The 15,118-nt window shown below is 56.8% G+C and overlaps 1 long non-coding RNA gene across 1 annotated transcript; it reads left to right on the forward strand.

Annotated features, from left to right (window-relative positions):
* Nucleotides 1–5,798: 5,798 nt before the first annotated feature.
* LOC123379352 lies at nucleotides 5,799–10,519 on the forward strand. The gene is made up of 3 exons (XR_006583742.1): nucleotides 5,799–6,052; nucleotides 6,737–6,829; nucleotides 7,553–10,519. It is a non-coding gene; the product is annotated as an uncharacterized LOC123379352 (long non-coding RNA).
* The last annotated feature ends 4,599 nt before the right edge of the window (nucleotides 10,520–15,118 follow it).

The following is a 15,118-nucleotide window of genomic DNA, read 5'->3' on the forward strand; positions in this document are numbered from 1 at the left end:
GCCCCGAGTGTGGTTGCAACAGGACACCAAGACACAGTCCTTCACATGCGTGCCGGATCCAGAAGTTAGACAAGTCTACTGTCAAAACGAAACACCCTTGGGTATGCTGCCCTGGTACAGTGTACAGCCTGTGCAACCTTACATAGCAACCCTACTAATAAGTTCCTATATTATTCAGGGTAGGATCAATTATGCTGTGATAACAAATAACGTCAAAGTCGCAGTGTCTTAGTACCACAAACATTGATTTCTGATGAGACGTGTCCGGGACGGGTGGGCAGAGGATTTTCTGCCATGAGTCCCTCAGGGGCCCAGGCTGGTAGAGTCTCACGGCACGCTCAGCAAGGGCCCGGCAGAGCTGGAGGGATTAAAACTCCAGCCCAGGAGTTACACATGTCACTCCCACCCACAGCTCTTTGACCAGAGCTCGTCTGTGGTCACACGTAACTTCAAGGTGGGAGGATGTACCGTCCTCCTGTATGCCCAGCAGAGGGGATCAGGATATCAGGCTGGCAGCGATGTTTGCCTTAGCACCCCAGCCTCAACCGGTTCAAACCAAATTCTTCCCGCAGTTTTCTCAGCTGTGTCTCGCCCCCACTCCAGGGCTCAAGCTCCAGACCGTGGGGGCGTCCTTGATTCCCTACTAGCCCATAGCCAAGCAACTTGTAAATCCTGTCAACTCCATTTTCAAAATATATCTGGGAGGAAACCACTTCCTTCCACCCCACGTTACCAGCCTGGTCTGAACCACCATCATCTCCAGCCTCAACTGTGGCACAACTGACACTTTTGCCCCTACATTGGTTCTCCACCCACTGGCCAGAGCGATCCTGTTAGATCAGATCCTATTAGGCTAGGATCACATCATTGCTTTGCTCCAAAACCCTCCATGGCTCCCACCTCCCTGGGAGAAGAGCCCGAGTCTTTACAGTGGCCCCCAGACCCCTGAGATCTGCCCCTCTGTGATCTGTCTGACCTCACCTCCTCCCACGTTCCACCTCTTAACTCTGCTCCAGCCTCACTGGCCTCTTTGCTGCCGGTTCCACAGTCACCTCGCTGTTGCCTCAGGGCCTTTGCACCTGCAGACCCCCCTGTCTGGAGTGCTCGCCCCTCAGATCACAGGAGAGCTCCCTCCCTCACCTCTTTTAAGACTTTGTTCTAATGTCTCTTTCTCATTGAGTCCTTCCCTGACCCACCCCTTCCCTGACCCCGCCCTTCCCTGACCCCCACCCCTTCCCTGACCCCGCCCTTCCCTGACCCCCCACCCCTGCCCCAACGTTTTAAATTGAACACCCACCTCTGCTTTTCCTCTCCATCACTTTTTTTTTTGGCCAGGAGACAAATCATCTCCAATAATCTAAAGATTTCACTTATTGTGTTTACCATCTATCTCCCCGAGTAGTATGTAGGGCACAGGTTTTCATCCCTGTGGTTCACGGTTGGATACCCGTCCACTGTAATAGTGCCTGGCACATACTAGGTGCTCAGTAAATATAGTCGAATGAATGAACGAACCAAAGCATGGCATAGTGGCTAGGAGCTCAGGCTTTGGAACAGAGCTGTCAGCACAGAGCCCGACGCGGAGCTCGAACTCACAGACTGTGAGATCATGACCTGAGCCGAAGTTGGACGCCCAACCGACTGAGCCACCCAGGCGCCCCTATTTCTTTTTTTTTTTTTTAATGTTTTTATTTCTTTTTGACGCAGAGAGAGACAGAGCATGAGCAGGGGAGGGGCAGAGAGAGAGACACACACAGAATCCGCAGCAGGCCCCAGGTTCTGAGCCGTCAGCACAGAGCCCGACGCAGGGCTCGAACCCACGAACCGTGAGATCATGACCTGAGCTGAAGTTGGACGCTCAGCGGACTGAGCCACCCAGGCGCCCCCCAAATGCTGTATTTCCACTTCTATCCACCTAAATAAAGGAATAGAGATTGCTCTGGTTATGGGCAAAGATTTACATCGAGTAGCATCCATCACAGTGTTCTTTTAAATAGTAAAAAGTCGGAAACAATCTGAATTTCTAAGAAGATGGGATTTGTTAAATAAAATATGGTACAGCCTTCGAAGGAATACCAGGCAGCCACTTACACTCAGGTTCTCAAAGAATATTTAATGGCACGGGAAAATGTCCACGGCGTAATGTGGAGTGAAAAAGTAGTAGATAATTCTTAAGTTGAGTAGTGGATATCTGGAGGGCTGTTTTTATTATGGTTCTTTAATTTGTATGATTTAAGAAATTCATAAAATGCAGGAAAAAAAGCAGGATGCGGAACTATATGATCCATTTTTTTTTTACTTTTTTTTTAAAGATTTTATTTATTTAACTAGTCCCCACACCCAACGTGGGGCTTAAGCTCGTAACCCCGAGACCCAAGAGTCGCATACTCCAGGGGCGCCCAAGTGGCTCAACTGGATAAGCATCCGACTTCAGCTCAGGTCATGATCTCACGGTATATGAGTTCAAGCCCTGCGTCGGGCTCTGTGCTGACGGCTCAGAGCCTGGATCCTGTTTCTCCTTCTGTGTATCCCTCTCTCTCTCTGCCCCTCTCATACTCTCTCTCTCTCTCTCTCTCAAAAATAAATGAACATTAAAAAAACGTATAAAAAAAGAGTCACATGCTCCACCAGCTGGGCCAGCCAGGCACCCCTATGTGATCCCAATTTAGATTTACATGTTTTTATGCACTTCCCCACAGGCCTACACATTCACAGGAAAAAAAAGACTGGAAAGAAATAGACCAAAATGTTAACAGTGGTTCCTACTGGGTGATGAGATATTAAGAGATCTAAGCAATCTTTTGAGTCCTTATTATATTTTCCAGATTTCTTACAATGAACATGGAAACGGTAAATGCTTTGGTAATCAGGGAAAAGGGAATTTTAAAGATTTAAGTCAGAGTTTTCCAAACGCTGGTTCGACAGGTGATCATTGAAACAAAGGTTGTGGGGTCAGGGAAGTGTGACCATGGTAGAGTAGAGGGAACACGAGCTGTCTCACCTACGCGGGCCTTCTCAGGGCCTTTACTGTAACACCCATGATGGCTGTCAGGAAGAGGGAGCTCCTTGCCCCACAAGGGATTCGTGGAAAGTCCCTGAATATGAAATGATGCTGGGAGTGCTTGAGTGCCACTCTTGCCCGCCATGGGGCCCCTGAGGGCCGTGCTGGTCTCTCCAGGCTTCCCTGGACAAGACCTGGAACCTGCAACCGGCCACTTTGGGTACCCTCTCCAAGCCTTTGTCCATCTGGGATGCCTTTCCTCTGCACTGACCCCAACACAACCTGTCTCTGGGCCACTTTCCCCCTGGAAGCCGGAGGCTACCCAACTCCTTGAGCTCCAGTGGCACCGATGGAGTGGCCAGATTGGGTTGGGGGTTATCAATGTCCCCCGCGATTCCATGACTGTATTCGAATGAGGGAAGGGATCTGTCCTCCCAGCTGACCTGCAAGGTCCCTGGAGGTGAGGCTGCCTGTGAGGGCTTCCCTGGGTCTCACAGGGCGCCCAGCACAGCCTGAGTGTGTGCCAATGTCCCATCAGGAAGCCCACCCCGGCCCCTCTCTGCTGCCCTCGGCCCCCAGAGGCTGCCTCCTTTCCCTCACCCAAGTCAAGACACCCAGCTTACTCAAACTCTCACAGCGTCCGTCTCCCAATTCCTTCTTCCCTCCTTTCTGAAGACCCCCTACCCATCCCCTCCTCTGCCATTGCTAGAAAGAGCTGCTTTCCCACACGCCCACCTGTGCCAGGCTCAGGGGCATGGAGACCGCTGTGACCAATGGAGAGGCGTCCAGCCTGCTTTTCTGGAGCATCAGGAATCCAGGTAGCTTCCCGGGGGTTGTTGCCTGCTGATTCACCCAGAGTCTGAATCATTTCTCTCTCCTAGATTTTGGCTTGCCTGTCTCTCCGATAGACACAAGGGCGGGAGGGGGCGGGGAGGAATCCCCTTTCTAAGCACTGAAGAGCTTTTTGTCCGGGTGCACACACGGGGGACTGCTTTGGAGCGTTTTGGTCACTCCCGCCGTGTTTCCTTGGGGCACACGGATCCAGGCATTCCTGTGATAAGGCGCTCCGTGCCAAGCGCTCATTTTTGTGGACGTGAAGCCTGGAGTGCCCGGCTCTGTCCCTATGCGTGTGTGCGCACGTGTGTGTGTCCGTGAATAGATGTGAGTGGAGACCGAGTACCTGGGAATAAGCAGCATGTGAATATTGGTGGGGTCTAGTGTCTATGCGAACCCTAGACTGTAAAGCACCCATGCCCACGAGTGTAAATGCCGGGAAACGTGTGTCTTTGAAGGGCATGTGTAGCCATGGCTCTCGAATGGTTCCAAGTTCCCTCTTTTCCGGTGGCCCCTGGTGAGCTCCGTGGGTCTCTGGGCCTGCGTCATGTGGCGGGGGCCCCAGGGCCCTCTCTATCCACCCCCCCCACAACAAGGCTGAGCAGCTGGGGAACACCTTACCCCCCTGCCCAGAGAGACCTAGCTTTGACTCACAGCCACAAACAAATGGAGTGAGGACCCCTGGCACCCCACTCCCTCCCCTCGTGGCCACTGTTCCTGCAAAATCAATCATCCTGCCACTTCGTTTGCGGGAAGTGGGGGCGGGCAGGAGGGCTCTCAGGGCGCCGGCTCCCTCGAGGTGGGGGGGGGGGGTGGCAGCCCAGTGGGGGGTGGAGGTGGAGAACAGGGCTTGCGGCAACTCCCAGCCGACCCCGTCCCAAGTTCTAGGCCACCTCCCTGCGGGCCAGGCCCTGAGCTGAGTGGGTGGAGTGGGTGGGGGTCACGCAGGGGAGGGGGGGGCACTGCCGAGTGTGTGGCTGACATGGCTGGACACAGAACAGCCCCCGCAGAGGCTGGAGCTGGGGAGTGGGGGGTTGCAGGCGAGTGTAACTGGCTTCGCAGTGTTAGGTGCCTCCTGAGTGGGAAGTCGGACCTGATTCACTCCTCCATGTGTTCTGGAGCCTTCCCCAAGCCCTGATGGGCTGATGGGCGGGGCAGGCGACGGAGGAGCCTCCTCAGGCCTCCAGGAGCTGAGTGTTAGGATACAGGAGTCTCGGGTGTGGGTGTGGGTGGGCCGGGATGGTGAGGAAGAGCCCCGGGCACCTGCTGCGTGGGCTGGCCGCTGCTGTCTGGATTCTACCACGAGACGGCCATCCCCCCACCCCAGGGAGGATGACCTCCCCTGCCCCTCTTCTGTCACAGGGAAATGCCCCAGGTTGGGGCACCGAGGAAGAGCCGTCAGCTCCATGACACCTTCCGCTTGCACCGTTACTGCTAATAAAGCCAACAGGGCTCATGGTGAACGCACCCTGCGAGGGTAGGCCGGGGAGCGGGCATTATTATTTTCGCCCCCATTCTGCAGAGGAGGAAACTGAGTCTCCGAGAAGTCCACGTGTCTGAACGAATGGGTAAATGGCAACGGGTCAGGGCCGGTGGGCGGGGCTCGAGGCCCAGAGAGGAAGGGCTAAGTGTGCAGTGTGTGGTGGGAGGTGGGGAGGGCTGAAGTCGGAGGGAGGGAGGATAGCCTCCCCGGGGGGATGTGGTCTCGTGGGAGGAGCACTAGACCAGGAGTCCTGCAGCCTGCGTAGGGTAGAACCCTGGCTCCTGCACTGGCTCGCCTGGCGAGCTGTCGTCTCCTCCCCGGGACTCTACTTCTCCTTCTGTAAAATGGACTTAATAAGCCCTGCCCTGCCCCGCCTTACCCTGTGGGATGTTGTAGGGAGCAAACCGGCGCTACCGGATGGGACAGCTTTGGAAACTTCGGGGAGTTGCCAGCGTGCAGGCGTCATCAGCCCACGTCTGCCTTCCAACATCTCTGTGTTGGCAGAAGGAGGCACCCCAGCTGGACCCCGGGTTCTAGAGCCTGGAACTTGGCCGGCTTGGAGTTCCAGAGCCCTTACCTGGCCCACCAGCCTCTTCTCTAGGCCTTGCGATGATGGCCCCTGGGGGCTGAGGTGGGAACAGAGTAGGGCAGCCCAGGATCCACCGAGAGCCGCCTCCACCCTCCTCAGGCCAGGCTGCCAATGTGAATATTAGCTGGTGTGAACTAATTTCATGGTACTGATAAAGGCTGGGCTGCCTGGGGCCCCTGAGCCCCACCCAACACCCCCCTCCACCCTCCCAGATAACATCGAGGCTGAGCTGTCCCGGCTCCCCATTCTTGGGTGATGAAATCCCGGCTGAGTTGGGCTGGCCAGCGCTACAGTTACCAAATCGCTGTAATTGAGATTAATTTGGGTGCCTGATTGGGTCAGCCCTCACAGGCACCCATTAATTAGTGGGGGGAGCTCAAAACCCCAACAGCTGGGCCCTGCACCCAGCAGGGGCTGGAGCCACTCACTGGGTAGGGGCTGCTGGGAGATGCCCGGATGGGTGGGCGGCAGGGGTGGGGGGTACGCGGCGGGGGTGGGGGGCACGCTGGGCAGATCTTCCGTACCCCATGCCCCTCCTTCAGCCCACTCCATCCTGAGCTTGGACTCAGGCCCGAAGGCAGCTCTGGGTCTCCAAGGGTTAAAGGGCTCATTACAGGGGTGGGGAGAGGTGTGTGTAGGGGGGGTGCTCAGAGGCTTCTTGGACATCAAACAGCTCTTGCAAAACTTCTAGATGAGTTAAGTGCAAATGAATTTGAAACAGACAATGAAGTTCCCTTTAGAGACACCTGGGCAGAAAAATGAAGGGAAAAGTGCCCCAGGGAGAGCTCATTTGGGGATTTTTTTTTCCCCCTGAACCCAAAACATCCAGGGGAAAAACAAACCCACCCGTCTACCCTGGGTGCCAGAGGCAGGCTGGCGCGCCCTGACTCCGTGCCGGACTGGCAGTGAGCTGGGCACACAGGTGAGGCCCGAGCGCACGCGTGTGAGTGGAGAGCTCCAGCAAGATGCGCGAACGGAGCCGGAAGTCCTGGGCACACACGTGTGGGGAGGAGGGGGGAGGAGGGCAGAGGGAGGGGACAGCAGCCCAGGAATGGAGCAGAGCCCAGCTTGCCGGGGGAGGATGAGGGCATTCGAGTGTGGGCGCCTGGACGGAGGCCAGATGGAGGTGGGGAGGGCAAGGGTCCCTCTGTGGCAAGAGGCAGAGCCCAGGGTCCCCCCAGGGTGGCAGCGGGCAGCGCTCCCCCAGTGAATGCTCCCGAGTACCAAGCAGCTGCCCCACCCGCCCTGTCCCACTCACCTGACTTGATCCAGTTAATTGTTGGGGTGTTTTATTTTTTCCCTGTGACTCTCACAGACGGACAAAAGCAGGTTCTGAGTCACCAGGAACCGGCCCCCACTTCCACCCACCCGGGGGCCCTGTCCTCTCCCCCACCCTACCTGAGGACCCGACGACCCTGTGGCAGCTGCGGCCTGGCCCGGGGTGACTGCAGGGAGCCCCAGACCCCCGCTGGGTCTTCTAGGTGTCCCCACCACTGCCCAGGGCCCTGGGGCGCGGGGCGTGTGACCTCTCCGGGGGGCCTAATGGAGCAGCCTCCTCACTGTGGCGCATTTGCAATTCATGGCTCCAGCCCAGATTGCATTAGGGCCCGGCTGTCACTCGTGATGAATGTCGCTTGTTTTCCAGAAAAAAACGGACCCTGGATGCAGAGTGACAGAGCCGAAGGAGGCACCCGGCCCTTCCCTGGCCTGATCACCAGGGCATGGCCGGAGTCCACGTCCACTGACATCGTCGGCGGCCTGTCAGTGGCCTTGGAACTTGACTCCTCCTTGGGTCTCTCAGGGGCTCCGCACAGGCTCGCCTGTTCAGCAAGCCCTTCCCGTTCCCCGCCCCACAGGGTTCTCCTGATAGCTTGCTAGAGACACTCCACTTGAGCAGTTCCATTTGACAGATGAGCAGGCTGAGGCTTTCAGGAAGAGGGAAGGTCCCTGAAAGTGCGTTGGCTGGAGGTGAATCGGAGAGTGGCCAGAGGTTTGCAGGCTCAGGGACCTTCCCGAGGGGGAATGTTTGGGTGCTTTGTGGGGGAAGCCTGTGGAGGGGGAGATACGAATCCCCTGTAGACTCAGTCCTCCCTACTCCATCCTAGGGCAGAGATGAGGGGCCAGCCCTGGGACCCAGAGCCGCTACCTGCCCCCCCCCGTCTGCCTGTGTTCTGCCTTCTCTCTCCCTGGCAACTCCCTTCCTGTCCAAAAGAGAGGAGTCCCAAGGTTGGGGGCTCTGGGCAGTGCCTCCTCCTAGATGCTAACTTTGATGGGGGCAAAGAGAATTCGTTCCTTCTCATCGACCCAATCCCAGATCCTCAGCCAAGTTATGGGGAGCAGGGATCTGGGGTGCAGGAGTTAGCTGGAGGTCTCATCCGGGGCCCCTCCCACATGTCTCTGCCCCTTGGCTTCTCAGAGAGCCGGCATTCCCCAGGCCTTCTGGAACGGAGAAGCCTGGATAGGCCTCCTTGGTGACTTGTTCTGGCTCAAGAGCCCACCATGGCTCCCACTTTCCCAACATCCCATATCTAATTGTTTCCCCTCTGCTCCTGCCCTCACCACCCTCAGCCTGGCAGGGACACAGACAGAAAAAATAATTCCATCCACGAGCGTTTTGTCAGGTCTGTCCATTGGAAGAAAGAACAGTCGCTCACTCGAGGGTAGCTCTTACCACGTGCCTGTTCACTTCTGTGATTTCACACGATTTAGCCAGAAGTAGTTGAAACAGGCCATACTAATCCCCCTGTCACAGATGACAAAACCGGGGCAGCATGTTCCTGGCAAGAGGCAGAGGCTCCTTCTTGGGCTGTGAGTGCTGCTTGTTCACCCGTGTGTCCCTGTCCCTGGCATCATGCCTGGATTATTGTAGGTGTTTGCCTAAAGTGAATGAATGAATGAATGCCCTCAACAGGAGTGTGTGGAAGCTGTGGGCTGCTAGAGAGGCTGAACCACAGGGCCAGGCAGTCAGGTCCTGATGCCCCCTCTCCTGAGCATCCCCCGCCCCCCAACCCCCCCTCCCGCCTCCCCTTTGCTCTAGGTCTGGGGATGGGCCACCTGCCGACACAGCCTTATGGGGTTTCCCCCATGGAAAAGCCAGCTGATGGGGTGGAAGCTGGCTCTCACCCAATCAGAGGCTTGGTTCTTTGGCACCCAGGCCCCATAGCCCCCCCCCCCAAAGGGACCGGGGCAGTGCAGACCAAAAGAAAAACATTTACTTTCTCCAGCGGAGCCCTGGAGCCCAAGTCTGACCCCAGATAATGCCATTACAATAGGGGCTACGTAGCCATGTATGTTGGTAATGGGCACTTCCTGTGACAAGCTGCCCAGGTAGGTGTTACCTTTCTCCCCATCTCACAGATGTAGAAAAGGACTCAGAGACTGAGGGGTGTGTTGGGACCAGAGTCTGTGTACCTGACGACACCCCCGGTGGTGATACGGACCCTCCTGACTGTCCATCCTTTCTGGGCTCATGAAACAGCAAAGTATCACCCGCTCTAGTGCCCTCCCCTCCCCAGGTCCTCCCCCTCCTGTCCTAGTATTTTTGTCCAACAGGGAAGTCTCCACTCCCGCCAGCTGCCTGCCCTATCTGTTCGAGGGCGCCTCCGGGACATCATTGTCCTAGGGCTTCCCTCACTATCGGTCCGATACTTGGGGTTTCCTTGGCAACAAGGCCAGAGGTCCAGCTCTGGGTCCATCCGAGCGACCCTTCCCTGGCCCCAGAGTCCAGGGATCGGGTAGGTTTCCGGAAGCCAGATGCCAAGTCCGCACGCCTTCCCCATATGGGCAGGTGTTGGTCCTGCCTCCCCGGGCTGCTACACAATTCCGGAGCGTGCCAGAGGCCAAAGCCCAGCGTCAAGGTCATACCACCCTCCAGCCGCACCTTGTAAGAGAAGCAAGAAGAACGTTGGTTCTAGAGTGAGCTGGCTCTGGGTTCCGATCCCGCCATTATCCCAGCTGGGTGACCTTGGATAAATTGCTTTATCACCGTGGAGTCCAGCCGTCTCATCTATAAAATGGGCATGACCGTGCCTCACATCGAACAGCGACAGCGGGGCTCACGTGAGCTGTGTGTAAGCACGCAGCACACAGTAGGCGCCTTGACAAGTGGGTAAACGACGCGGCCCATTCTGTAGACCTGGCGGGCGGTTCAGTGCTCTGAGCCCGTGGGCATCGTCCCGCCAGGTCTCTGGGTCCTCTCCATTCCTGTCATCCATCAATGCTGCCGTGCCACTTCTATGGCCATCTGTCAGCACCAGCTGCCGCCTGTCGCCAGCAGGGCACCAAGCAAGGCCCCAGATGCCCCGGGGGCCCTGCCACACCCTGTCCTCCCAGCTGACTGCTCCAGCCGGCCTTCGGGTCCCCAGAGGAGGGGACTCCGGCAGCTCCCCCGGCTCCCAAGGGCACCCCTTTATCCTCACCCTGGGGCCTTCCACACCCCCAGGGGCTCCTCAAGAAGGCCTGGGGCCCAGGGACCAGCATGGGAGCCCCTCTGCTCCCACAGCGCAGCCCCCGCCTCCCGCCCCTCCGCCAGGCTCTTACCACATCCTGCCGCAGCCCTGAGTCTATTTCATCAAGCCAAGGATTGCTTTTTAAATAAATCTAAAAAACTCCACTTCCTCCTTGGCAAGTTCATTTTAAGTCATTTTATCTCTTTCCCCCCTATATTTTTCCCAAATAATGTGATTAAGTGACTCAGCGCCGGCTGCCTCTGGCAGGCCTGGCCTCTAATTCAGTTTGAGGACGGTCACCTTTGACCCCACTCCACTCTGGCTAAGAGAACACTTAAGCGTTATTCTACCGCTTCCTACAGAGAGAGGCTGGGGGGGGGGGGAGGGCCGGGGAGGGGTGGGGGGCGGCGGGTGGGGGGGGGAAGCGAAACAAACTTTCACATAAAATTATGGTATATGGATAATTGAGAAGTTTAAAAACATGAATCTAATTGTACGGTCCCCGGAGAAACCCATATCGAGCCACCCTATAAGAGGCCTGGAATCTCCCGATGATGATTTATTGCTAAATCCTCGTATTTTTCAATACATTATAGTTTTTAAATTGTGTTTAAATTGAGTGTAGAGGAGCAGAGGCCATTAGGAGATGCAGAAATGATGATTATATTTAAATATTCATGCACGCAGTACCTTATTATTGAATCTGAACACTAACAAAATCAATATTAAGTGCGGTTTGACATGAATTTATTTATGAATTTCGACTTTCTAAGTACTGTATTTTTTCACTCAAAAATTGTGAGTATAATGTAGTAATGATATCAAAACACAGTGTCAGAGAGCATTAGCTGGGGAGGTTATAAACCTCAGGATTAGGGGGCCCCAGATTGCCCTCAAAAGTGCTTAGTACACAAAACCCAATTCTTTTTTTTTTTTTTTTTCTTCCCTGTTCCTGAATCGTGCAAATCCACATATACTCCGGGGGGGAGGGCGAGCGGGGAGGGCGCGGGCACTCGGCTCAGCCTCAGCTGGGGTGTCAGAGATCCGTGGTTCTCTGCCAGGTCCTCCCTGAGCTTGACACGCGGGAAGCAGCACCCCGGGCTGGGGGGTGGGGGGTGGGGGGGGGTGTCCTAGGGGGCCCGGGGTGGGGAGGGTCTGAGGGTCTCTTTATTTCCCAGACTTTTGATTTGGGGGAACAGGGGGAAAACCGGTAGGTTCTGACCCCAGGACACCAGCACATAAGGAGCCAGAGAGGCTTTGCCCCAACGTTCTGGGTCTTGCCCCCAGATGCATCCCCGGGGCAGTTTCGGCCACCACCTCTTGTTCGGCCCGGGAGAACCTGCTGCCCGTGCTTTGGCAGTGATGCTGGTGAAGATGCTGAGTGCATGAATTGTCACCCTCCGGGGTCCCCGTTCCTCCCCGCTGTCCACAGCTTCTCTTTCGAGTGGCCTGGGACCCTTCCCGCTGTCCCTATGCCACTGCCGACCAAGAGGCCACCTGCAGCCGGCAGGGGGTGGGGGGTGAGGGGGTGGGGGGAGGGGAGGGGCCCCTCCCAACTGCAGAGGGTTGATGTCTACCTGCTGGCTTAGCCCCCGAGCCTGGCACGGCCACGCCAGCCGGTGGTGGCCCCTGTGTGCATGGAACCGCTTGGCTGTGCCTTGTTCCTAAACCCCCAGACCCGACAGAGCCCTAGACACACACACACACGCACACACGCACACACGCACACACACGCACACCCTACGTGAGAAGGAATGAGGGGCCAGCTCGGGTGAGACCCCATTTTTCAGATGGAGAATGACTCCTGGGTGGGAACAGGCAACGCCCGTTCCCCACAGGGAAAGAACCAAATACAGTTACCGCCTCTGACTTCAGCTGGCACCGTCACCACGTACCTGACCCTGACACTCGGTGACCCCGGTGTCCTCCAAATGGGCTCCCGCCCCCCAACTCTAAACCTGCAGACACCCCAGGACCCTGCACTCACCATATCCCGCCCTCAGGGCACCCCTAACACTGTAACACACAGAACCCCCCCCAAGCACCCGGCCTCCCCGACACAGATACACCCCACTGCCCAGCACCCTGTGCCCTGAAGCTGGCTGGGGGCCAGGTGAGCGGAGCAGCTGTCCAACAGCGGGGGACACAACCTGGGGCCCAGGTCAAAAAGCACTTAGAAGCTTTGATTCAGAATATTCATCAGCCTTTGTTGGGGGGGGGGGGGGAAGAAGCCCACACAAGGGGAGGGGGAGAAAAAAAACTCAACCCCGACCCTAAACTCTTTTCCAGTAAATCGATGTATTTTGCTATAATTTTATTAGGAGTATAAAAGGAGCCTTTTCAAAAGTGCTTAGGACGCAAAAAAAAGAGGCGGGCGATGGAAACATTAGTCTGTCTGTATTAGCAATCCCATAGTCACATTTTATTGTTACTGTCAGGATGCAAAAGCTGTGCTTAAAACAAAATAATACATAATGTATTACTGAGGCATAAACATCAGTGAGCTGCGAGCGGCCGGCGTTTTTATTTTAAAAAGAAAATGCAAGGGGGGAAAAAAAGATTGAGGGACATAGGGTGGGGGAGGGGTGCCGGCAGTCTCTGGGGATCAGCCAGTCACGCTGGGACCCCAGGCTCTGAGAACTGGGGTGGGGGCTGACCCCCAGTGATGATTTCAACCACACTGTCATGTTCTCATCGGCTCCTCCCAGGAAAAACATCTGTCTCCCAAAGTAGCCCCAGGCTCAGGGACCTCCTCCCTCCTAGCTTCACGCTCAGCACCTTATGGTTCATAGAGCTCTGGCCCTTTATCCTGCCCCAACCCTGGCCCTGACCCTCACCGCATCCCCCGGGGAAGAAGGTTGGGCCGTTCTTGTCTACATCTTGCTGATAAAAGACACTGAGGCTCAAGGGGGACAGTTACTGACTCTGGTCACCCAACTAGTGAGCGACGTGGCCAGGATCAGAATCCAGGGCAGAGTACCAGAGTTCCAGCTCAGTGTCCTTTCCACTGTACCCAGCTGGGTAGTCTCCAGACCGGGCCCCTGGGCCCCTGGGCCCCTGGGCTGGTCTCTCTGCCCCATCCTTGCCCCTATACTCCATTCTCCAACATCAACCAGTGTGATCTTCCAAAATGCAAACCACATCTCGCCTGACACTCTCCAAACACATTCCATCCCACCCGAGGAACATTCGGAGCCCCAGGAGGACCTGCCTCTCCCACCCCCTGCCCCTTGCTCACTCTGGGGCAGAGCCTCCTCCAGCCACTAAGCTCACTCCTGCCTTAGAGTCTGGGTGCTTGCTATTCCCCCTGCCTGAAGTCTTTTCTGGCCGTTTCCGTCAAATACTGCCTCCTCCAAGAAGTCCTCCGGGATCGCCCAATCGAAACTCCGTTACTTTTTGTCTTATCTCTCTGTTTTACATTTACTTGTTTATTGCCTCAAACTAGAGCATAAGCCCCGAGGAGGCCAGGATCGTATTGGTCTTGTTCACTGCAGTGTCCTCAGCATCTGGAACAATCCACGTGCAGACGGAAGGATGGATGGATGGACACTGCCACTTGGCTGCCTTTGTGGGCCAAGGCTAGAGCACATCGGAGCCCCAGGCACATCTGGCCTGTGGCCCCTCCTGCTCTGTTCCCCCAAAGCCCCCCCCCAACTCCCCGGGTGGGCCCAGCTTCCCCTGTTTGGGGGCTCCATCACCCCACCAGAGCCAGGGCCCCCAATCTGGGCCTGACCCATCGCAGCCCGCACAGTTAGTGACAGGGCCTCCCAGTTTCAGCACCATATGGGCCCAGCACTGCCTGTCACATCTGGAACGACTCCTCCCCCATCCTGTGCCCACCCCTCAAGTTCCTCCCAGCTGTTCTTGGCACCCTAGGGGAGCTGGTTCAGCCTCCCCACCTCGATTTCCCTTCCAAGCCCTGACCCCCTCCTCGCACTTCGGCGGGACAGCTGCTGGGGGATCGGGGAGGAGCACCCCCGCCTCCAGCCCGCTGTGAGGCCCTCGATTCTCTCTCCACACACAGCCCCGCCCCCCAAGCCAACCTCCCCGCTCTGAAGGCTTCCTCAGAGCCTCAGGCCCGCTCTATGGTCCCATGGTTCACACCGGGGGACACTGACCCTCGTGAGACAGCTTTAAGGAAGCAACGGTTAGGAATAGAGCCAGGCTCAGCTTCTTTTTAGCTATGTGACTTGGACCCATTGCTTTAGCCTCCCTGCACCTCGGTTTCCTCATCTGTAAAATGGGGCAAGGATGGTGTCTACCTCCTCAGGTCTTTGTGAGGCTTGTGGGGCAACGTCGGGTAATGTATGAAAACCCATCAGCACAGAGCCCGGCATTTAGGGGCTGCTCTGCCATTCAACGGAAGGCTCCTGGTGGCCGGCCGCCGAGCCAGCGCCGGAATGGATGATTCTGGGACCAACCTCCACCGGTCCCACCCCTGAGCCCTTTTGGGGGTGGGGGTGGGGGAGTAGGAGGGGCAGCTCCCCACTGTGTCAGAGCACTTGGTGCCACCTAGTGGTGGGCAGGGGCACCGGGGGCCTGGCCGGGGCAGATGGGGCTGTGGGGCAGGATGGAGACCAGAGAAGCAGCCAGAGGCAGGGGTCCACCACCTCTCTGGGCACTGCCTGGGACCAGTGTGCACCCAAGAGACCTCCCCGCTCCGGTCCTGGTGGCCATCCTGAGAGAAAGAACAGGGAGGAGCCATCTCCAGGGCACCCAGTCCCCAGCTCGGGAGTCACTGTCCAGCCACAGCTCAGATGTCT

Source organism: Felis catus, chromosome C1, assembly GCF_018350175.1.
Source record: "Felis catus isolate Fca126 chromosome C1, F.catus_Fca126_mat1.0, whole genome shotgun sequence".
In the NCBI taxonomy this organism is placed as follows: Eukaryota; Metazoa; Chordata; class Mammalia; order Carnivora; family Felidae; genus Felis; species Felis catus.